General features: G+C 33.8%; 1 long non-coding RNA gene across 2 annotated transcripts in view; it reads left to right on the plus strand.

The window, feature by feature from the left end:
• Positions 1–18,764, plus strand: part of LOC127553446 (uncharacterized) — a 58,642-nt gene extending 39,878 nt beyond the window's left edge. For both annotated transcript variants that reach the window (XR_007951742.1, XR_007951741.1), the window contains exons 2-3: positions 15,992–16,077; positions 16,485–18,764. This is a non-coding gene — a long non-coding RNA (uncharacterized LOC127553446). The remainder of the gene's footprint in view (positions 1–15,991; positions 16,078–16,484) is intronic.
• The last annotated feature ends 4,658 nt before the right edge of the window (positions 18,765–23,422 follow it).

Genomic DNA, 23,422 nt, shown 5'->3' on the forward strand with positions numbered 1-23,422 from the left:
ATATAAGTCTTTCCAGGTTTTTCTGAAATCTGCTTGCTCATCATTTCTTATAGAACCATAGTATTCATTTACATTCTTACACTACAATTTGTTCAGTTATTCCCCAATTAAGACACATTCATTCCCTCAATTTCCAATCCTTTGCCACCACAAAGAGAGATGCTATAAATATTTTTGTATGTGTGTGTGTGTATTTTTCCCTTTTTAATGTTCTTTGGTGATCTACCTAGCAATAGTATTGCTAATCAAAAGGTATGTGTGTTATATTGGATTACTTGTCATCTAGGGGAGGAAGTGAGGGGAAGGGGGAGGTGGAATTTGGAACACAAGGATTTGCAAGGGTCAATGTTAAAAAAAAATTACCCATGCATATGTTTTAAAAAATAAAAAGCTTTAATAAAAAAATTAAAAATTTTTTTTTAAAAAAGGTATGTACAGTTTTATAGCCCTTTAGGTGTTGTTCTCCAGAATGGTTTGGATCAGTTTACAATACCACCAGCAATGCATTAGTGTTACAATTTTCCAACATTTTCTCCAATTTTTTTTTATCATTTTTGTAACGAATTCTAGTACTTATCCAGTCCAAGCTCCTCATTTTATAAATAAACTGAACATAGAAGTAAAATGATTTTCCCAAGGCCATACAAGTTAAGTGGCCAAGCTGAGATTGAAATCCCAGTATTTTGATTTTATATATACACAAACACAAACACACACATACATACTCATATATTTGTGTGTATGAATATATGTGTATGTATGTATACATGTATGTGTATATATGTATACATGTGTGTATATGTGTATGTATATATAAATTCTTTCCAGTGTGCCATACTGCCTCCCCTAGTTATTATATTCTTCCCCTCTTTCTTCAACTAAATTTCAAGTAACATACCCTGTGAAGATCTAATAGTAAAAAGAATCATTCATTACAGATTTCTAATGAGGATATAAATGTTTAAAATATTCTATTTTGTTAAAAAATACATTATAGAAGAATTGTCTACACAATGTCTGCATTGCTGAAATGAGAGAAATTCAATGAGAATATATGTTTTCATGAACAAATTTTACTGAACTCATTTTTGGAACTTTGCATCTTTCTTACCTTCTCCCTTCTTTAAACTATATCCAAGCCACATAAAAGAAGAGAGCCCACACAACTCCCCTAATTTCCTTTAACACCTTTTCTACATTAAAACCCAGAGACATAAGAATTCCAGAATGCCTTTTTCTCCCAGACACCACTCTAGTCTCCCCACCTCTATTATAGCACCTAAGAACTTTGTTTTCCTGCTAGCTCATCTTTTTTATTTACTCACTTGTAAATGAAGAGAAGAAAGTGAAAGAGTAGTATAAATTTTTCATGCCAAGTGATGATGCTTTTCTAAAGTTAATATGTAACTTTCCTCTGGAATTCTGTCAAAGAATTTCCCTTAATTGTGGTCTGTAAAGCCTGCCAAAAAGGTCAATTGCTTGCGAAAATTTTTAAATTATTCATTAAATAATTTTTTTCAGCTATAGACTCTATGGCCAGCTGAAGTCTAAAAACAATTTGTATCTTGTTAAAAACATTTCTATAAAATAAAAAATATGTGGGAATACTTCTGCCACATTGGTAGATGCACAGTTATTTTGTTGTCTAGTCTCATTTTACAGATGAGAAAACAGACATCTAAAGAAAGAAAATCATTTGCCTAAGGCTTCTTAGCTATTTTCTATTAACAAGAAATTTTCTTTAGATGAATTTTTTATGGCAGGGGGAAAGAAAGGTAAAGAGGTAGGTCAACTAGAATTTTCTTTTTAGTCTAAATCTGTAATTTTCATCAGTAAAAAGAACAGTGAGCATGAAAATTTGTCCTAATGATACAAAGCTGGAACTCCTATGTAACATATAGTCCTTACTGATTTGCCTGGGGTACTTAGAGAGAAATTATAGACTTTCCCATGGTAACACAGTTAATATATATCAAAGGTACACACCTATGTCAAATCCAGATATTCTTGACTTTAAAGCTAACCCTATACCCACCGAGCCACATAACTTCAACTCAGTAGAATGCAGGGATAAATGTAAATATTTAAGAAAATAAGCAGGGAACAGACAAACTTCTTTGAGATTGAAAAGTAGAGCAGATAAACTTAAAGCAGAAACTGAATAATCTAGTAGGATCTCAAGAGAATAATCGTTTTCAGAATTATGCCAGGAAATGCATGCATGATGGGTGGCCTAGCTTCATGTCTTTGAAATCTCCAACTTTTCACCTGTTTTGAGGCAAAAAAAACAAAGACAGTTATTAGCTTTCAAAAGAAACGAGAGACTCTAGGCAACTCAAATAGTCAACTCTAAACATCTATTTCTCCCTGCAGTGAAACATTTAAATAGTGGTTATCATTGGAGTTTCTCTGTTAAATCCCAAATGGTTGAATGAAGATCTGAAGGTTCTGAGGGAAAGAAATGAATTGTCTGCTTTCCATTACATGATGGTCTCACTATTGGGATACATCTGGATTTCTGATTACACTTCCCTTCCCTACCACCTTCACACCCCCAGTGAAGAAAATGCCTGTCTAGCAGGTCAAACCAGCTGAGAACTAGCCAGCTCCAATTACTGACCTGACCTGCTTCTAAACTAGAAAAAGAGAGAGAGGAGGGGGAAAAAAACCCACTCTTTTATACTCAGTCTTAGAAACTTAAGTGTGGGCATGGAAGACTTTTTTCCCCCTTGATTAATTAACATTCCTTATTCAAATTGCCCTTTAGTATGTAGTCTTTAATTATAAACAAAATAATGCCTTACTTCCTCTATAAAGCAACACTCAAAGAGATGGAAGAAGAAAGAAATCTAGGCTTTTTTTTTTTATTTCTGTAGTAAAACACACACACAACACACACAGAGATATATACATACTTATAAATACACTGAAGTTAAGCAATGCCAAATTGAGTTTAGTAGTTGAATTGTTCTATTTAATAAAAAAATAAAAAAAATACACTTTTCAAAGGATGAAGAACCTACTAATATACATTTTTAAAATCTTAAAAATATAAGCAATAGCCTAAAACCTAGCTCCAGTCTCAAATCCAGTCACTAAACTAGACCTATGTTAATATTACCTAATCGCTATTTGTTGACCGTATTAAATTCACAGCATCTCTCAAAATATCTGATTTGTATTCCACAAGTTACTTCTGAAAAGCTTGCTAAAAAGTATGTTCAGTCCTTTTCAGTAGTGTCTGATTCTTTGTGACCCCATTTGGGCTTTATGTTGTTGTTATTGTTGTTGTCGTTGTTTTGCAAAGATGCTAGAGTGGTTTGCCATTTCCTTCTCCAATTCATTTTGCAGATGAGAAAACTGAGGCAAACAGGATTAAGTACTTGCTTAGGGTCATGGAGATAGTAATGTGTGAGGCCAGATATGAACTCAGAAAAATGAGCCTTCCTGACTCCAGTGCTCTATCCTACATTTAAAAGCATAGGATTTTTTTTTTTTTTTGGTGGGGGGGGGGGGGGGGGGGAGAGGGAACTATTTTTTTTTAAAGTATAGCTAAAGACAAAATATTTTTTTGAAGAATAAATATAAATTCACCAAAGACACTTTTGTTTTTAGGGTATTTGTTTTGTTTTGTTTTAATATGTAGCAATTCGAACAAAGTTATATTTCAGTTCAAGGACTAACTAAAAAATACATATTCCGATCTGTATCCTTGGCCTATTTTAAGAGTCATATTAGTAGCTTGGTTGGTATAATGGATATAGAACTGAATCTGGAATTAGGAAAATCTGAGTTCTTAGAGTTCATTTACTTTGTATAAATAGTATGTGACTCCAGATAAGTCATTTAACCCTGTTTGCCTCAATTCTCTTATCTGCAAAATGAGCTGGAAAAGAAAATGATAAACCACTCTAATATCACTGCCAAAAATATTCAAATGGAATAAAACAATTGAAGAACAAGAAAAGAGTCCATTTATATAACTAAACATCGATAACTTGAAAAAGAAGATCAATTTGAAGTTAATTTGGACAAATTTTGGGGCAAAAAAGCAAATTTCTAATATAATTCTCCCAATACAATAATTTAAAAAATGCTATCTTGAAATTATATTCCATAATATTATATCATGCTAAAATAAAATGTCTTACATTTGAAATGTATGTTTCAGGCTCAGAATCATTGGTATAGAGTCCAAGAATGAACCCAGCTCTCTAAAATCTATTGTTAAATTTTCAGTATAAGACTTCCACCTTGGAAATCAATAAATGTTACAAATCAATGTTTTATTTTGTTGATTGTCTAAACCTGATAAAATAATGGATAAAATGTCAATAATGAAGCTTAAAGTTAAAAGTGTTACTGTATACATTTTTGGAGAGTTAATTTTTTTTTTCTTTTTCAGAAAGTTAAATGTTTGGCAAGCATTTAACAGTGTGTAGTCCAATTTCTAAGCAAGCCAGGTCATATAAAGGAATTCACATTGTATTTGGAGACAGAGGGCTTGTTTGAATTCTAGGTATGCCATTTATTAACTGTGTGATCTTGGACAGGTTAGTTAATATTCTATGGACCTCATTTTCCTTATTCATACAATAACAGGGTTGAAAGAGATGACCTTCAAAGACCTTGTTCCAGCTCTAAATCTAAAATCCAATGAGCATGTTATTGGACACATCAAATGATAAGCCCCAAATTACACACTGAGTTAAGACTGGGTCCAATCTCTCCAGTTCTAGCTCCATATTGTTTCATTTAGAGGATATAAATCATTCCAAGTAAGTGAATACCAAATTCCTGGAACTTTTATAAAAAGGATTAGGACTACTCAGTAGATACTAGCTTTATAAGCTTTTAACTAAATAGCACAAACAAGGATACCATATGTACATATTCATTTGGCCTCCATCCCAATTTCCCCACACACACCCTTTTCCACACCCTCTTAGGGCCCCTGTTTCTATGTGTCTATTTACAAACCTTTTTAAACCTGGAAAGTTCCCTAAGGTTAGGGTGAGGTTGAAAAGACCATCACATTCAAATAATTTTAATAAAAAGGTCACTAGAAATATTGTTTTGAATGTTTTAATTAGCCTGGTAAACAGCATAAGGGTTATAGAGTAGCTGATGAAGAATCACAGAAAATTCTCCTCAGCAGCTGCTCATTCAGCAGACTCTCCTTTGCTGCCATTTTTCTCACACTTGAGGTCAAGATTCATCAGTCTGAACTTCCTTTCTGACAGCATTCCCACAGCAAACCAAACATTTATAATTAAAAGTTTTCAGCCTGCCAAGGCAGGAAGTTACTGCCTGGGCTGTGTTCCTGATTTTCATTCTGTTCACTTGCTAGTTTTAAAACAAAATGCCTTCTATCTTACCACCTGCAGTGTAATTCAGATCTCACCTCTTTGTCCCTCTGTGTCACTCCCACACAAGACAAGTTACACCCACACTTCGTTCAACTAGTTATCTCTCATTATGAACTAGTTCTCTCCTCTGATGTTCATTCAAACTAAGTTAGAATCCTGCTTTGTTAAAATTCACAAAGTAAAAAATGGGTGAGAGAGAGTAGAAAGAAAGAAAAAAACCCTAAAGTTTCAAAGTCTTCAGCAAAGTCATCCAATTTATTAAAAGTAAAATCTGTGACTCATATATTCAACATAATATCTACTACTTGGGAGTGTGCTTAATAAAATGCTAAACATAACTACTAAAGATAATAATAATGTTGGAACACTACAGGGATTACTATTGTAAGCTTTACCTCTCCCTCCAAAAAAAAAAAAAAAACCTACCAAAAATGTTTTTCATTTTGAAGTAACAATGAAAATTTGCTTCTAATAGTTAATCAGCAATTCATGGCAATATTGATGGTAATGAAAGTATTATTTCTTGAAACAACAACCAAAAAATAACATGAGAGATTATTTGCAAATAATGACTTGGTTTTCCTATCTTAAAGATGATCAAAAGGATATATAATTCATTTATAGATTAATACTAAAATGCAGCATTCCATTGTTAAAGCTTCATTGTTTCTGAAAGAAAAAAATGCTATGATAATCAGGATGTCTGAAGTTAGTTGTTTTCTTCTTTTAAGCAAAGGAAAAAAAAATTATCTCAGCTGGAGAGTCACTGGATCATATTTCAACTGATGGTTTGCTCCTGCATAATTATAGTAAATCTAACTAAAGCAACAAGCTTCAATGATAATGTAACACACTTGAAACATATCCTACAATTGATCATTGGCAGTGACCCTTATTATATTCTTTTATGATCTACAACATGTTTAAAACATGCATTTTTAACTTTAAATGAAACCCACCAATTTTTAAAGCTCTTTCCTCCTCATCCAAACCACACAAACAATTAAACATGCATTTCCCTTCAAAAGCCCAGTCTCTCAAAAGGATCCAGAATGCCTTTATCCATGGATTATGATGAGAGCCTAAGAAACATTAGGTTGTTTCTATTCTGAGAGGTCTACCAAGCAATTAAAAGTTTCACAAGTGAAGTATCTATCCATTAGTTTAGGACAAAGTTTTTGCTGCAAGCAAAGAATGAAATTAAATTAAAACCTAAAAGTAATTGGTTTTAAATGTGTATTTATTGAAACTTACCCCCTAGTCTTTATTCTCTATAATTAATGATAACATTCTTTTATGTTCTCTAAAATGGATTAACTAACCAAACAAAGCATCCCTTCAATTTTGTTTCAACCACTCTAAGTGAAAATTGCACAAAATCTGCTTTTACACTAGTAAATAACATTAATATGGCCATTTACATTTTGACCCTAGTTTAGTTAGTCGTTTGCTTACAGTAACTAAAAATATAAAAATGAAAGTTTTATTGGCACCTTTTTGTCATTATTATTCTAGGATATAAAACTTTGGAGGCTTGAATTTCATTACTTTACCAATTACTTGGTAAAGCCTTGCATTTTGTCCTTTAAAAAAATACAAATGATTTCTTTTTTCATTTAGATATCTTTATTCATACAAGGCAGGAAAGGGGTGACTACAAAGAGGCAATCGCATATCCTGAAAGGATTCAAATTATTATAAATTGGATAAATGCTTGTATATTTTATGATGGGCTATTTAAACAGTTCTTTAAGTTTGCAAAGCATTTTATATATATCAACTCATTTAAGAATTATGGCAAACCTGTGAGGTTGGACTATGGGTATTATAATTTGTAGATGAGGAATCTCAGGCTAAGAATGTTCAACCACTTGCTGGTGATTACATAGCTAAATAGGTTTGGAAAGTGGATTTTAAATCAAAATCTTATGACCCTAGGTAATGTTTTCTTTGTTTATTTGTCTTTGTATCTTTTTCTGTGTCTGTGTGTCTGTCTTTTTCTCACTCTTTGTCTATATTTGTATTTCTGTCTGTCTTTCTGGCTCTGTCTCTGTGTTTTCTGTCTCTGTGTGTGTTTCTGTCTGTCTCTGTCTCTATGTGTCTCTTTCCATCTCTATGACTTCATCATAGGGAACTCTGGATGTGGAAACTCCCTGCACTATTGTAAATCATCAAATTCCCTGTAACAGAATCTTACAGTTACCTAAGGCATTGAGAGGTTTGGTGATTTGCTTAGGATTTCACAGGTAATTTGTAGAAAACAATATTTGAAACTTAGTCTCCCTGATTTCAAGGACTGCCTTTTATACACTGCAAATTCCTGCTGGAACCAGATCTAAGAGCTCTAGGAAGTTAATTGTTAAAATTTCAGTGTGACCATTTATACTTGGGATATTGGCAAATGCTGATGAAGTCCAACAAGTCACAAAGATGGGGAGTCTTCCAAAATGAACTTACCACATCAAAAGTACATGTATTAGCATTACTTAAACATTTATGCATGATGATATCTGCAAATAATACACAAAATGGCAATAAATTAGGCAAGCTTTAGGACTGACCAAGCAGTTTAGGTATCTAAGAAGAATACTGCCTTTATCTAACATGTCTAGCTTAGTAATCAGCACATGGTAGCACTTAGCAAATGGTAATAATTACAATACACTGTCAATTGTACAAGTCAACGCAATTACCACATTCCTGGGAGTATTGCTAGTTGCTAAAGAATGGATCTAATATAAATCTTATTTACTGAAAATAGAGAACTCTTTCTCTAAATGGATACTTCCTTCTCAAATATGTTGGTTTTATAACCTTGCCGTTTTTCTCATAACTTTGTTACATTTACTTATGCTCAGTTCATTAATGAAATATTTATGGGATTTATAATCCCAAAACATGAGTTTAATTCTGGGAGTTCTTTGCACAAAGATACTTAATAAATCTTTGAGGAAAAACTAAATTCCCTACAATATCTCCGGTATTCTGAATGTTGTGCTGCAGCCAAACACAGTAAAACCTACTATTACTTAAGAAGCATTTATAGATTGCTTACTGGGCAAAGACTCTGAACTAGATATACTGGAGAAATTATGTAAGAATTAAAGATCAAAGCATCTTCTTTCACTTGATTTCAATTAACTTAGCAAATATTTTTAAGATGCCTACTATGTGCAATACATCCTTAGGTAACAGAAATACAAAGGGGAAAAATGCAAGCAGTTGAAGTCAGGGATAAGGTGAAGGGAAGCCGATGGTTACATAAATCAGTATGATACAAAATCAAGTGTGACTGAAGCAAAGGAGAGATGAAAATAAAGAACCCTGAAAATTTTACATCCTGGCACTATAGAAATCTCGGGAAGAGCAATCCCTGCCAAAGGAATGAAAGCTGTTTGAGTGAGGAATGAAAAAAGCAAACATAAAATGTCTTTGAAATGTACAGAAATCTAAAGTGCTAAGAGTTATGAGAATCCAGGGACAGAAGCAAATGGATGGTACTGGATTCTGAGACAAATTCCAGGAAGTGATGGCAAGTAGATGACCTCCTCTTCCCCCACCCCCATCCCCAACGTAATCTGTACATTCTGGGGAGAATCATAGAATTTCAGGGTTAGAAAAAAAACCTCAGCAGTCACATAATACCTGGATAGGAATCATATAGAGTCCCTCCATCAAGTTACCATCCAGGCTATGCTTGGGCAGCTTCTAGTGAAGGGGAAACCTCAAGCCAAGTCAACAAATATTTATTAAACACCCCCCTACTATGAGCCAGGCACTTTGCTAAGAACTAAAGATAAAAAGAAAAGCAAAATAATCCTGCTCTCAAGTAACTCACAGTCTAATGGGAAAAGGCACAACCATTAAGGATGACTAGGAAGGGTTTCTTGCAGAAAGACTGGATTTTAGCTGAGACTTGAAGTTAAGTCAAAGAAGCTTTGACAGAGAGGAGGAAGAGAGAATTCCAGACTTAAGAGAAAACTAATAGAAATGCAGAGTCAGGAGATGGATTATGTGAATGAGAAACAGCAAGGAGACTAATATCTTCGGATCTCAGAGTATGTGGAGGGAGTAAGAACTAAGCCTGAAAAGGTATGAAAGAATTAAGTTATGTAGGACTTTGAAAGCCAAACTGAGGATTTTTTTTATTTGGTCTCAGAGGTAATAAGGAACCCGGGTGGTTTTCTTGAATGGAATGAAAGAAATAATTATTAATAACCAATGATTTTGGTAGTGTCCAAACTTTTTCTAAAGTTCTCATTTTTGAAATGAGTCTTTGAGCTCAGTCTTTGAAGTTTGAATTAACTTTCTCCTCAGTCTTGGTCAGATTCTACCCAGCCTTACCAGGAATCTAATAAGGTGAATTTCTGTCCATTATATTCCACTCAATCATATTTGAGTGGAGATAGATTCTTTGTATAGATTACCCCAAGTTGGGGGTGATCTGGGTATGGAAATAGTCTAGTGACATGTCACTTTTCTAGTCACTCATTGGAGTGAGCCCACTTCTCTTTGTACAATCTACCTCTTTTCATTAACCAGTCAGGGTTGACTGCCACCCTTAGGAGTGTATAAAATATGAACCTACTACTATAAGCAGTCTTTGGTATTCAAGAGTGTTGCTGAGCATTATTAAGAAAAATTAATTTTCTAGAAAAAGTTTTTTTCTTTTTCTCAAACTTTTTAAACATCACAGAAACAAAGTAACAAGATCAGACCTACACCTCCTGAGGTAGCATGTTCCATTTTTGAACAATTCTAATTGTCATGAAATGTTTCCATGTTTTACCTTAATCTGCCTTTCTGTAACTTTCATATCTATTTGCACCTAGATATATTCTCTGGAATCAAGCAGGGAACCTATTATCTTTCTTTTATGGAAATCCTTTAAATACCTGAAGATAACTTATCTTGTCACAAATATAATAAGAATCAGAGTTGGTTATCATGCATACTTCATAAATATACCATGTGGTCCTTCATCCAAGTTACTGACAAAAGCATTAACTAATACAAAGTCAAGTACAGATCCCTGGGCACTATGTTAATTTCCTCTCCAACTTTAATCAAACCACTAACGACTATTTTTAAGTTAAGTTATTCAAACAATTCTAAATCCACCTAACTTCACTACTGGTTTCTCTATATACATTGGTATAAAGGAAACAACTCTTGAGAGGCAATTGTTCAATTTTCAGCATGAGCATTTGCACCTCAGAAATCAGTAAATGCTACAAATCAGGACAAGCTTATTGATTCGTTGACTCTCTAGAGGAAGTAATGGAGAAAATGTTAATAATACAGATTGAATTTAAAAGTATTTGGAGCTTTTTTTTTCTTCAAAGTACCAGTTTTTAAATATTTACTAGCCCATGATAAAAAGATATAAAGATGTCTCTCTATCTAATTTATAAAGATATTGGTAGACTTTGTCAAGCACTTTATTTCATTAAATATTTCATTAGAATTCCTTTGACCTAGCAGTCTATTGACCTTGATAAAAAAAAAAAAAAATAATCAGTTTATTCTGTCAAAACCTGATCTTAATCAAGACTTTCTTTTCTAAATGGAAGATAGACATCTTAAATGCAACACATACAAAGCTATATTCAGTATCTTTACTTCTATTTTCCTAATTTCTGAATTAATGATCGCCACCCTCCCAGGTACCCAAGATAATAACATAGTTATCAATCTGTTGCCAATATCTCTTGATTTTATTTTTGGAATATCTTTCATATATAATCCCTTTTTTTCCTCTAACAATGAACACTTTCATCATCTCATACCTGCATTATAGCATTAGCCTTCTGGTTCCTTTCCTTGACTCAAATCTCTCCTCACTTCAGGCATCCTCAACTCAGTTAACAAAGTAATCTTCCTAAAGAACAAATCAAACCATAGCACTTCCCTTGTCCCCAATTCAATAATAGAAATTGTCAAATTCTCTGTTTGGCTTTTAAAACTCTTCATATTCTGGTCCTCACCAACATTTCCAGTCTTCTTACACCTTAACACTTCTACATGTACTCTACAATCCAATAACATTGGCCTCTTTTCCTTATTATTCCTCTCTCTAGACCCTCATCTGCTGCAATCTGTGCATTTTCACAGGCTGTCCCCAAGCCTGGAATTTTCTTCTCCCTTATCCATATGTTCTGATTTCCTTCAAGTCTTAGCTTAAACCCTACTTTCCATAAGAAGTCTTTCCTAGATCCTCTTAATATTCATGCCTTCCCTCTGAGAATAGCTTCAATTTATCTTGTTCATACATATTCGTTTCTATATCCTCCCCCATTCACCCACCCATTAGATTGTAAATTTTGAAGGCAGTGTCTATTTTTAGTCTTTGTATCCTTGGCTCTTAGAACAGTCCCTGGCCCATAGTTGGCTGGTTGCTTTCTATTCTTCATGCTCACAATACACCAAAATTACATCACTATGTTGGGGTCAAAGTAAAGTGTGTCTAAATGTGACTGAGAAGACCACTAAGAGCTTGGAGGTTCTGTCACAGGTCAGGAACACATAGTGCATATGAACATTTGGAGTGGAGATGTCTCTAAATGGTAGAGGCCAAGGAGAAGCAATTAAGGAGGTTAAGTCACTTGCCCAGCATCACATAGCTAGCAAATGTCAGTTGTCTGAGAACATATTTGAACACAAATCTTTTTGAGTCCAATACCTGTGCTTTATCCACTATTCCTATGTCTCTAAATTTGTGCATCTCATGTGTCTTTTCAGCTACTGAAATTCTGTTTTGCTCATAGAGCCTTCTTTGATGTAAGCACACAGAATAGTCCTTTGCCAGTGTGTCCCATGTCTCACAATTAATTACAAAGTTCTTCAGAGAAACCTTGAGAGTGTCCTTGTATTGCTTCTTCTGAATTTCATGTGAGAACTTATGTGAATTCTTTGTAAAATAGTCTTTTTTTTTCTTTTTTGCTGAGACAATTGGGGTTAAGTGACTTGCCCAGGGTCACACAGCTAGGAAGTGTTAAGTTTCTGAGGTCAGATTTGAACTCAGGTCCTCCTGACTTTAGGCCTAGAGCTCTATCCATCACACCACCTAGCTGCCCGGTAAAATAGTCTCTTAGGCAAACTTACGTCTGGTGTTCAAAATATGTGGCCAGCCCATAAGTATTATGCTCTCTACAATAGAGTTTGAATGCTTGGCAGTTCAAATCAAGAAAGTATCTCAGTATCTGGTACCTTATATTGCTAAGTGACCTTCAGAATTTTCCTAAGACAATTCTTTATAAGCACTTGCTAAATTGATTTAAGTTGACTATGAAGGAAACAGGAACCTAATTTTCCAACTTACTCTTTCTCCAGCTTTTTTCTCTCTTTTGAAAATTGGGACATCATCCTAGCCTATTGAAGCCTATTTTGATTCTGATTCTGAATCTTACATATTAACTCCCTTTCCTGATTCTGGAAATCAGGAAACTTCATAAGCCTGTTTTTTAGAAGATCAACAACATTGGGGAGAAATTATTATTACAAAGATCAGCATCAAGGATAGAAACTTATGTCACAATGAGAGATCTATCTCCATTTTTACTCCAATGCATTAATCAACATTCCTTAGGCATAGTTGCTCAACTACAAATCCAAATCACTCTACTATCATATGTCCTACATTTCTCCCTTTGTGCAGAAGAGAGACTTTGTAAAGTACTTTACTGAAGTCAACCTTCATAAATATATCACTTCATAAATAAAACAGAATAGCTTCCAGGCAAGACTATTCCTAAATCATCATTAAAGACCTCCAAACAAGATTTTTATAATCTCTTTCAATAAGTAGTTTTCACTTTTTAATAACTCTTATTACCAGAAAAATCTAAAATTTATCTAGAATCTCCATACCTGCTGTTACATAATAGATGTTCCCCATCAAATAACTTTTTTGAAAGCATATATATATAATATATACAAACTTAATTATTGTTCATTAATTACCTACAAGGGCAATGATCTGGAATCTTTCTTCTTCAGGGTTATGCTTCCATGACTTGAATACTTTCTGCCCCAGAAAATTTGAAAAACATTCAGGCTTCAGATCCAACTGAGAGAGATATGGCCAAGTTTACTACTAAATTTAATTGAAACAGTAGAATTCCAAGGTGCATTTTGTAGTTTATAATATAGAACACTACAGTTGGAGAATGATTTGAGGAAGATGGCAGAGTAAATCAGTATATTTCAAGATCCCCAGATTTCCCCCACAAACAGAAGAAAAAAAAATGTGCCTCAAGGCAAACATAGACTGATGAAAAAATTAAGGAGACTTGGAGAAAAATAGGGTAACTTTTAGCACAATCCAAGAAGACCTGAAGAAAGACCCCAGACATGGGATTAATCAGTTTGAAGTGAAAACCACTAGGCCTAGGGAATTAGCTGCAGATTCAGCAGGAACCACAGGAACTTTCACCTTCCAAACTATATGTGGAATAGGAGTAGGAAGAAGATTCTTCCAGGAGAAGAAGGAATCTTCTGATTCCCAGAAGACTGAAGGAACCTCAGTTGATTGGGAACAACAGTTCCCGCTATGCTGCAGAGAGCCAATCTTGGGAGAGAAGGAACCAGCACACCTGGTGAATGTAGAAGCAATAGGGAAGGGAGGCTACTGGCTGTGGACCCTTGCAGGAGCAAGGAACTTTTGGTTTGGCATTTCAGGTCAGAGGGGAGACCTGAAGTGAAGTCTAATCATTCCATGATTAGAGGTGCTTACACTAATACTCCTCATTAAAAAAATGAACCAGCAAAGAAGAAAGATTCCAACCATAGAAACTTACTATGGGAATATGGAGGATCTGGTTTCATCTTCAAAGGAGGATATTGAAGTAAACACACACACACACACACACACACACACACACACACACACACACACACACATACACACAACTCTTCTACCCCAAAGAGTAACATTAAATGGCTAGCTACCCAAAAAGAATTTATAGAAGAACTCAAAAAAGACTTTAAAAATCAAACAAGAGAGATTGAGGGAAAATCTAAATAAATAAATGAACAAATAAATAAATAAGCAAATAAGAAAAGAAAGTTAATCAACTAGAAAATAAGAGTCTTAAAGAAGAAAATAATTCTTTGAAAATTAGAATTAGCAAAAGGAGAAGCCAGTAAAACTATAAGAGATCAAAAAATAGCAAAACAAAATATAAAAAATAAAAAACAGAACATGAAACATTAAAAAACAACAACAGATCAAGAGAACAGATCAAGAAGATAAAATATAAAAATAGACTACCTGAAAGCTATGACCCCAAAAAATAACAATGAATAATAATGCAAGAAATAAGCCAAAAAAATTGTCCTGGAATGATAGGGGAAAGTAGAAATAGGAAAAAATTCACCTATCATCACTTCAGTGAGATCCTTTGAGAAAAATGCATAGGAATACTATTGCCAAATTTTGGAAACAACAGATCAAAGATTAAATTTTTCAAGAAACTAGAATAAAAACAATTCAAACATACTGGAGCTACAATTAGAATTGTACAGGACTTAACAGCAACCACAATAAAAGACCACATGTCCTATAATCATAAATACTGACAATGAAAAGAACTAGACCTGAGACCAAAAATATTTAGCAAAATTATCCATAATATTGAATGGGAAAAAAAAAAAAGATTCAAGGAACATGCTGATTTCCAGGACTTTATTTCAACCAAACCAGAACTCAATAGAAAATTTAACATATAAGAGCAAACATGAAAGATCAATTTCAAAGAACTTAACATGGACAAATTGTTTATGTTTTTTACATGGAAATATATACCATATGTTTAAGACTGACATCTAACCGTGTAGCTCAAAAGAAAGATTGGAGCAAAATTGAGTATAATCTGTCTCTAAAAAGGGAAACTGCCTAGGAAAAGGTAAAAATAGCAATTATGTTATATAAATAAGATGCTGGGAAAGAACAGACATAGAAGCATTCGAGGGGGGAGGGCTCATAGTTCTGAAAACCTGCTCACATCAGGAATGTTAAATAGGCAACATTATATATATACCATGAAAGATACAGAACCCTCCAAAATCTATAAAGAAATAAGGAGTGAAAAATAAGTAGCGGTGAAGCAAAGAGTCTGGGAAGAAGACAAGGAAGGAATCCATGGGTGGGGGAGTTTAAATTGTAGCAAGGCAAATTAAGGAGCAGAATTAAAGCAGAAGAGTTAACAGAGATAAAAATAAGAGATATACACAAATACTATAACAAGGATCAGGAATAGAATGTATTAGGGAAAAAAGTATGGCTAGTAATCATCAGTCTTAGACAAAATCAAACTTAAAGATTAATTAAGAGAGAAATCTACATTATATGTCAGCCATACTAATATCGTTTTGGATGGCATGTGGGCAAGTATGTATACATATACATATGTATATGGGTGTGTCTAAGCATGTGTAGACATGTTTGCATGTTGTTCTATGAATATATGTATTTAGATATGAGTATATATATGCGGGTCTATGGGATAGTTGTAAATGTATATGTATCAATGTAGGGGGAGGGTAGCAGGGAGGGAGCGCATATATGTGTATATGTGCATATTTATATTTGTATATATAAATTTATTTGTGCTTACCTACAGACTGTTTGAGAGTCATGGGAATGATGAAAGGGGAAAAAAAGAATAAACTAAAAAAAGGGTGCAGCAGAGAACAAAAGAACCTACAAGTAAGTAGAGAAAAGAGTCATATTCATGAATGTAATCTCTTCCACTACTATATATCCTTTATTGAACTGATAATTTATTGTGATATATTTTGAATCCTCCTTAATATTCTGTTGGAATCTTTACAAACTGCTAACTCATTAGAGTTGATAGATTATTGATCTGATCTTACAAGAAGATGTTTTGGGCCAGAACCTGAAACAAAGTACTAAGTAGAACTAATTGATACAATGCTTGTGTTCACACCTTTACTCATTGGAGTTCACAAGTATGTGAGATTCACAAAGTAAACTGTAACTTTGTGAATTCACACCTCCCTTGAAGCTCTTAGGGCCAGAGAGCACTATCGGAGAAAATCCAGAATCCCTCTCTCTCTCATATCCCACAATTCCTCTCTCTCGTATAAAAGAAACAGACAGAGGTTCTCGGACAGAATTCAGCCAAATTACATGAAGAGAAGAGCGTCAAGTCAGAAGAAGCCACGAGTTGGAGCTGAACTGAAGACTGAGAAGGCTCTCTCAGAGGCACAACCAGATTCATCTTCATCTCACATCACTGTGGTGGCTGTATTCCTGCACTTCCCCCACTGAGACCAAGCACATGTCAATGTTCTGTTTTGTTTTATTTTATTTGCCTTTTCTCTCTTTTTCTTTTTTTCCTATTATCTTTTTTTAAAATTAAAATAACCACTATGGTTTTCTTCAGATCCTTTGTGGTGCAGGATGATGTTTCATATGCAGACTATTTTCAAAGACAGAAAAAATACTAATATTGGTGGTTATTTAATTTAAAGCCACTGGAATTTCTCTTGGGAAACCTACAGAATGACATCGAAGAATATAACATGCATTTTGTTCTATCAAAGAATTCTATGTAAATTCTCTTGGTATCAGCTTTAAAAAAAAAAAAAAATGTGGCAAGCTTTTGAAGCTGTTGATCACTGTCTCCTTAATTCTCTCTTCTTTCTTTGTTACTACACTACTCTCTGCCTAACTGACTGCTCCTTCTCTGTCTCCTTTGCTAGATCTTTTACCAAATCAGATCCTCTAACCATAATTTTCCTTTTGGGTGATATCCTGGGCCATCATTCTTATATCCCTCAACAAGAAGATGAGGAGGCCTTCTTGAGGTTCCACATTAGGGGCCTGTGCAGAAGTATTTAAAAAAAAAAAAAAAAAAAGAGGATCAAGGAAGATAAAGAGGATCCCATAGTCAAGTAACTGAAGGTCAATATAAGATAAGATCTGAAAAACTAAAAAAAAATGAAGAAAGCCTTAATACAAATTCAAGACACATGGAAATTAATGAAAAGAAGATTGAAGGAAAAAATTAGCAAAACCTGACAAATAAAGTACATTAAAATACTATGAAGGAACATTAGTAGGAAGAGAAAATATTGCATGAAGGAACATTAGAATTTGGGAAAGGATGGTTGAAGAAGTAAGCTATTAGAGGAGATAGAACATGATGCAATCAAAGGTGCTGATTTGAGCTTGGCAAGCAGAAACACCTGTCCATTTGAAACTAAAAGAAAAAAGAAAAGTGGGGAGTGATGTTGAGAGTATTTTAGTTCTAGGAAATGGGAAGAAAATAGAGTATCAAATGTATTATCTCAGTGTTTTTTATGAAATATAATTTGATGTCCTCTCTTAAGAGAGAAGAGGTGGTTGTTGTATAGGTGGTTTCTTGAGAAAAACAGTTTGGCAGTAGGAAATATCCTATAGAGCCAGAAAAGAGGAAAAAAATTGCCATCAAATTTTGAGGATGAGATTAGATATCAAATGTGTAGTGGAATGAGTTGAGTGATTTTCTTCAGTAATATTCAATTGTGAGCAGGTACAAAAAAGGTAGTAGGAAAGAGGACGTAAAAGTCGGGGGTAAGGGTTAACAAAATAGAGAAGGAATAAGATTTCAAAAGGTCCAATTGTGGGAAAAATATGTTTCAGACATGAGAGACAAATATGCAACTGAACACAAATGGGATGGAACAGGATAGCTTACACTTAAAAGTAGGAAGACTGAAGCATGAAGATATTGAAGATTTGTAGTATAAAATAAATGATAAATTGTATATGGAGTCCTGGTCCTAGAGACAGGAAAATTTGAGTAAAAATCCAGTTTTAGACACATTCTAGCTCTGGGACCCTGAGCAATTTAACCTTATTTGCCTGAAAAGTTCCTCCTACATCTCTGCTTTATACAGGCAGGACTTATATAGCTCAATGATACTATGAACTATGCTATTATAGGTTACCCAGATGGAAAGGTCATATGGAGAGCTCTGACAAAAAGGGGAAGGGGGATCACTGGAAAAGGAAATGACAAATCATTCTAAGTATCTTTGCCAAGAAAATCCCACGGAAAAAATAATAGTCCATAGGGTCACAAAGAGTCAGACACAACTAAATGACTGGAACAAGAACTATAAAATATAAGTGAAACACTAATTGGAGAAGTACCTTGGTGGCAATGAATATGATATAAAAGATGTTGAATTTTAATTTATGGGAACCACTCAAGGCTCTTGAGGAGAATGACATGATCATATTTATAAATTCAGACAGGAAAAATTCACTGGACAGGGAAGAGAAGCAGACAGAAGGATCAATTAAGATGCTCTTATAATAGATTCTTAGAACAATCTAAGTAAAAAGTAATAAAAGTTTGAATTAAGATGATGGTAGTCAAAGTTAAAAGAAGAAGGACCCTAAAATTATTACACAGATAAAGAAATGCAAATTAAAACAACTTTGAGATATCATTTTCCATCTATCAGATTGAATAAAATGATTGAAGAGGAAAATTGAAGAGGATGTGTAAAAATTGGGACCACTACTAAATCTGTTTCCCACGATGATTAGGGGAAAAGGGAAAGAATGCATATATTCTAAAATATTTATTACTACTCTCTCTCTGGTATCAAAGAACTGGAAAATTATGGGGATGCCCATCATTTGAGGAATGGCTGAACAAGTTGTGGTATATAAATGTGATATAAGAAATGATGAGCTTGATGTTCTTAGGAAAAAAGACTTACTTGAAATAATAATAATAAAATGAACAGAACTAAGAAAATAGTGTATACAAATATAATAATATTGTTTTAAGAATAACTTTGCATGAAAAAAACATTTTAACTATTTTGAATACCCAAATTATAACTTCTTCTTATTCTTTGCCCTTTGTTCTGAAGATGACTGAGAAATCAGGGAGGTGATGCCATTGACATGCAAGTGAATTGGATTTAAGTGAGGGAAGGTTGTGCAAGGTCACAAGCTTCGTTTTCTCCTCAGAGAAAATCTGAGTCCAGTAGCCTGGATGGTCCTGGATGTAATAGGAAAACTTGGTCCTTTTAAACTGAAACCTTTAACAAGTTTCAATTTGACTAAGGCAATCACCTCTTTCTGTGATTAATGCTAGGTAAGAGATAAATGAAATAAAGAACGGCTTTTTATAACTAGTCAAAAAATAAAAAGTAGGAATAAATTTGGGAGAGATCCTCAGTGTTTCTGGCCAAAACATTTATTTATTTATTTACATTTACTCTGAAGCAATCAAAGCCAAAAGAAAAATGACAGGAAAGAAGATGCAATCTGCACCCAGAGAAAGAACTGATAAATAGATGTATTGAAAAGTATTACATATGTATGTATACACATATATACATACATATTTGTGCCTAATAGTAGTCTTGGGGAAGAGGAGAAGCTCTTGGAGAGTTAGAAGAAAAAAAGGAAAACTGAAGGTTAACTTCATATTTTAAAAGAAATAGCAAGTTGTATATAATAGGTGCAATATACAATGATATACAATAGAAATTGTATTTCATATTCAATCATTTTTTCTATTCTATTTTATGGAAATGCTTGCTTTATTTCTTCAGTTCAGAATAAAATATTTTTTAAAAGGAATGTGCAAAATGATTGAATATATACATAAAATAGCAAAAAGGAAAAGCTGACTAAAAGTACCATGGCAGTGAAAAGAATAGAGTCTGGATTCAGAGAACCTAGCTTCAAATTCTAGGTCTTATGTTTAAATGTGACTTTTCACAACAAATTGCCTAATATCTATGGGTCTCAGTTTCCTGATATTTTTTTTAAAGTTTGAACAGATGGCTTCTAAGATCTCTCTCAGCTTTAGATCTATTACCTTTTGGTTGAATAAATATAAAGGAGGGGAAAGAGTTAAAGCTGCTTCCTTGAGAGGCAGACCGACAAAATAGAAAGCAAGTTAGATTTGGAATCAGAGCACCTAAATTCTAACCCCAGATTCTTCCACTTGCAACCTGTGAAAGCTTGTACAATTCACTTTGTGTTTCTGGTCTCAGTTTACCTCATCTGTTCTTCATAATTAGAACAACAACCACAATAACTCACATTTGAGCAGCTGTTTATGCTTTATAAAATGCCTTTTCTCAAAATGACACTTTTATGGCAAATATTGCAAAATTTATTCCTCTTTTCCAGATGAGAAAACTAACATTCAAACTAATAGAACTTGCCTGTAGTCCAGATAAAAATAGCAGAGCTGTAACTTAAAGCCAGGCTTCCTGACTCAGATCTAATTTTCTTTCTATATCATGTTGCTTCTCTAAAAATGGGAACACTAAGTGTGGGAAAGAAACACATTAGAGCAGCAGCCTCATTTCTATTGACTAGGGTAGACACCAGAAAGAACAATGTCAAGAAACTAAGAAGATAGCAAGAAAGGTAGTGGGCAGCAGTGTCAAAGGTTGCTGAAATGTCAAAGAGGATGAAGATTGAGAAAATGCAGCTTTGGTCAGACCATTGGTGGTGACCTTGAGGAAGTAGTTCCTGGTGATAAAGAGTGAGTGGGTGTTGAGGAAGTGTAGACTAATCATCATCCAAGAAATTTAGAAATGAGTGGGAAAGAGATATAATACAAAACTTGAGAGTAATAGAATACAGGGAAAGCTTTTTATTTTTTTTAAGTGTAGGGGATATCTGAGCATGTTTATAGGTTTTGGGAAAGATGGTTTTTAAAGAACTCCTTGAGCATTGTTTAATAGGATTGGTAAAAGGTCTCACAGTGTTTCTTAATCAAGGAAATTAATTCTTCAAATTGATCTGAACTCAGGTTATATCTTCCTTTGATTCTCTATCCATATCTTTCATTCTGTGTACTCCCTCCTTAGCTAATACCCTCAGGTGTGCTGACACTGGAGCAACATAAAGAGCACATAGTAATAATGTGGCTCATTTAAACTTATATTTCAAAAACACACCATTTAGTAATCTATTTAGTAACAGATGATATGTATCAGTATTGTCTAGTGAGTTCAAAGCTTGAGCAAACTTAATTGAAAGTTACTTTTATGCATGATTTCATTTATCAGCCAATAAATAGATGGATTCATTGAAGTAAGGTGTTTGCCTAATATTCTAACACACTTAAGATAAGCAAACATAAACTATTGTGCCCTGTCAGGTGTAATCATTGTGTAATTCACCTACTCATTTATGAAGAAGCTAATTAATGTCACAATATTAATAAATTACATTATGATCATAATTTTACTCACTTCTAAATTTATATACATGGTATTTCTTTTAGACAAATGGGAATTTTTATATGACAATAAAAACTTAATAACTAATATATCAGCTCACTATAAATATAATATGAAGGCATCAATGACATGACTAAGTTCTTGAATGATCAGAGGAAAATAATAATAATGCAAGTTAAATGGCTTAAAGTATTAAATAAAGAAATAATAATACTGAGCATTTGTACCCATAATAACTCCTTTTACCTCTGGTCCTGAAAGTATTTGGGAAAGCCTGAAAAAGAAAGTACACATTTCTTGAGTATCCATAAAGAAAATGGATTTAGGTAGTTTGTTATCATCTCAAACTAGAAACATTTGCTAAGAAAATTTCACCAGAGTTCTACAAGATATCTTTTTACTTTTGTCATAGTACAATAGCAAACAGATAAGGGCCAAGTCAGCTCACAAACCTACAGAAGTGAGTCAATAAATAATGATCTTCTCAAACTTTACCACTGAATGAGTTTGCCCTAAAAACCAGGATACCTCTGGGTCTTTCTGTCACCAATATAGATGATATCTCCTGAAGCCATTGAAGATGTGACTGTAACTTTGTTATGTGCTCAAAGTACCACAAATCATCAAAACTGAAAATATCTGAGCCTAGTCATTTAAGACCAAAAGGTTCTGCTCTCTAAAATCATAGAAAAAGATTTAGAGCTGGAAGGAACTTTCAAGGTCATCAAGTCCAAATCTTTCATTTTTGCCAATGAGAAGATGGAAACTCAGGATAGATGACTTTCCCGGGGCCATACAACTAGTATCTGAGATAGAATTAGAACCCATGTCTTCTTGGCTCTAAATCTGCCACTCTATCCACTATAAAACTTATTCTTATGTTATTCTTATTACATAAAACCCTTATTTAGATAGCTCTTCTATCAAGTTTTTATCAAGTATTTACAGCACTATGTTAGGTTGAGTATCAAAAGTATTATTATTCCCTTTTAGTTGATGTAAAAACTGAGCTTCAGAGATTAAATAATTTATCCATGGTTATGCAACAATAAGTAAATTTGCCTCTGCTTTAATTTAACTAAGGATGTTTCCAGTACTACTTTCCATCCTTCCTAAAACTCTTCCTGTGATGTCAACATTCTGAGAACATTTTGCATGTAAAGGCAGCTTGAGCCTACTCTATATGGAATGCTGCTAAGCCATCTTCAATTCAGGGCATAAATAGAACAATATACCATCACCATCACCACCATCACTACTACTACTGCTACTGGTATTTCTCCTCCTCCTCTTCCTCCTTTTTCCCCTGTTCTCCTCCTCTTTTTTCCTCCTGCTCTCCTTCTCTTCTTTCTTCTTGTCCTCCTCCTCTCCTCTTCTTCCTCTTCCTTTTTTCTTCTCTTCCTCTTCCTCCTTCTTCTTCTCCCTCATCTTTAAAAAGGGTAACTTGTATTTTGGTTTATGGAACTAACCTCACCTACATCATTCAATACTGATCTTCTTTCAACACATGCCATTCTAAACTTCATTTTCCAGAGACACTAAATCAATAGGTACTACTGGCTTTATAACTAAACTTTCTTCTAATGCAAGAAAACTTCTAAATGTTGCTAAAGTCCAGCAACTGCTTATTTATTTTTAAAGAGCATATTAAAATAGGGGTGCTCATTTATTTCCCCCAAAGATTATGAATAAATGTTGGAGTTTCTTTAAAATAGAATTACATTCATTTTAGTGACTACATTGACTAAATGTCTAGTCTTCTAGTGTATTCCTAAATTCTCTTCTGAAATGTCCTTTTCTAACACATCCTAGTA

This window comes from Antechinus flavipes, chromosome 3 (genome assembly GCF_016432865.1).
Source record: "Antechinus flavipes isolate AdamAnt ecotype Samford, QLD, Australia chromosome 3, AdamAnt_v2, whole genome shotgun sequence".
NCBI lineage: Eukaryota > Metazoa > Chordata > Mammalia > Dasyuromorphia > Dasyuridae > Antechinus > Antechinus flavipes.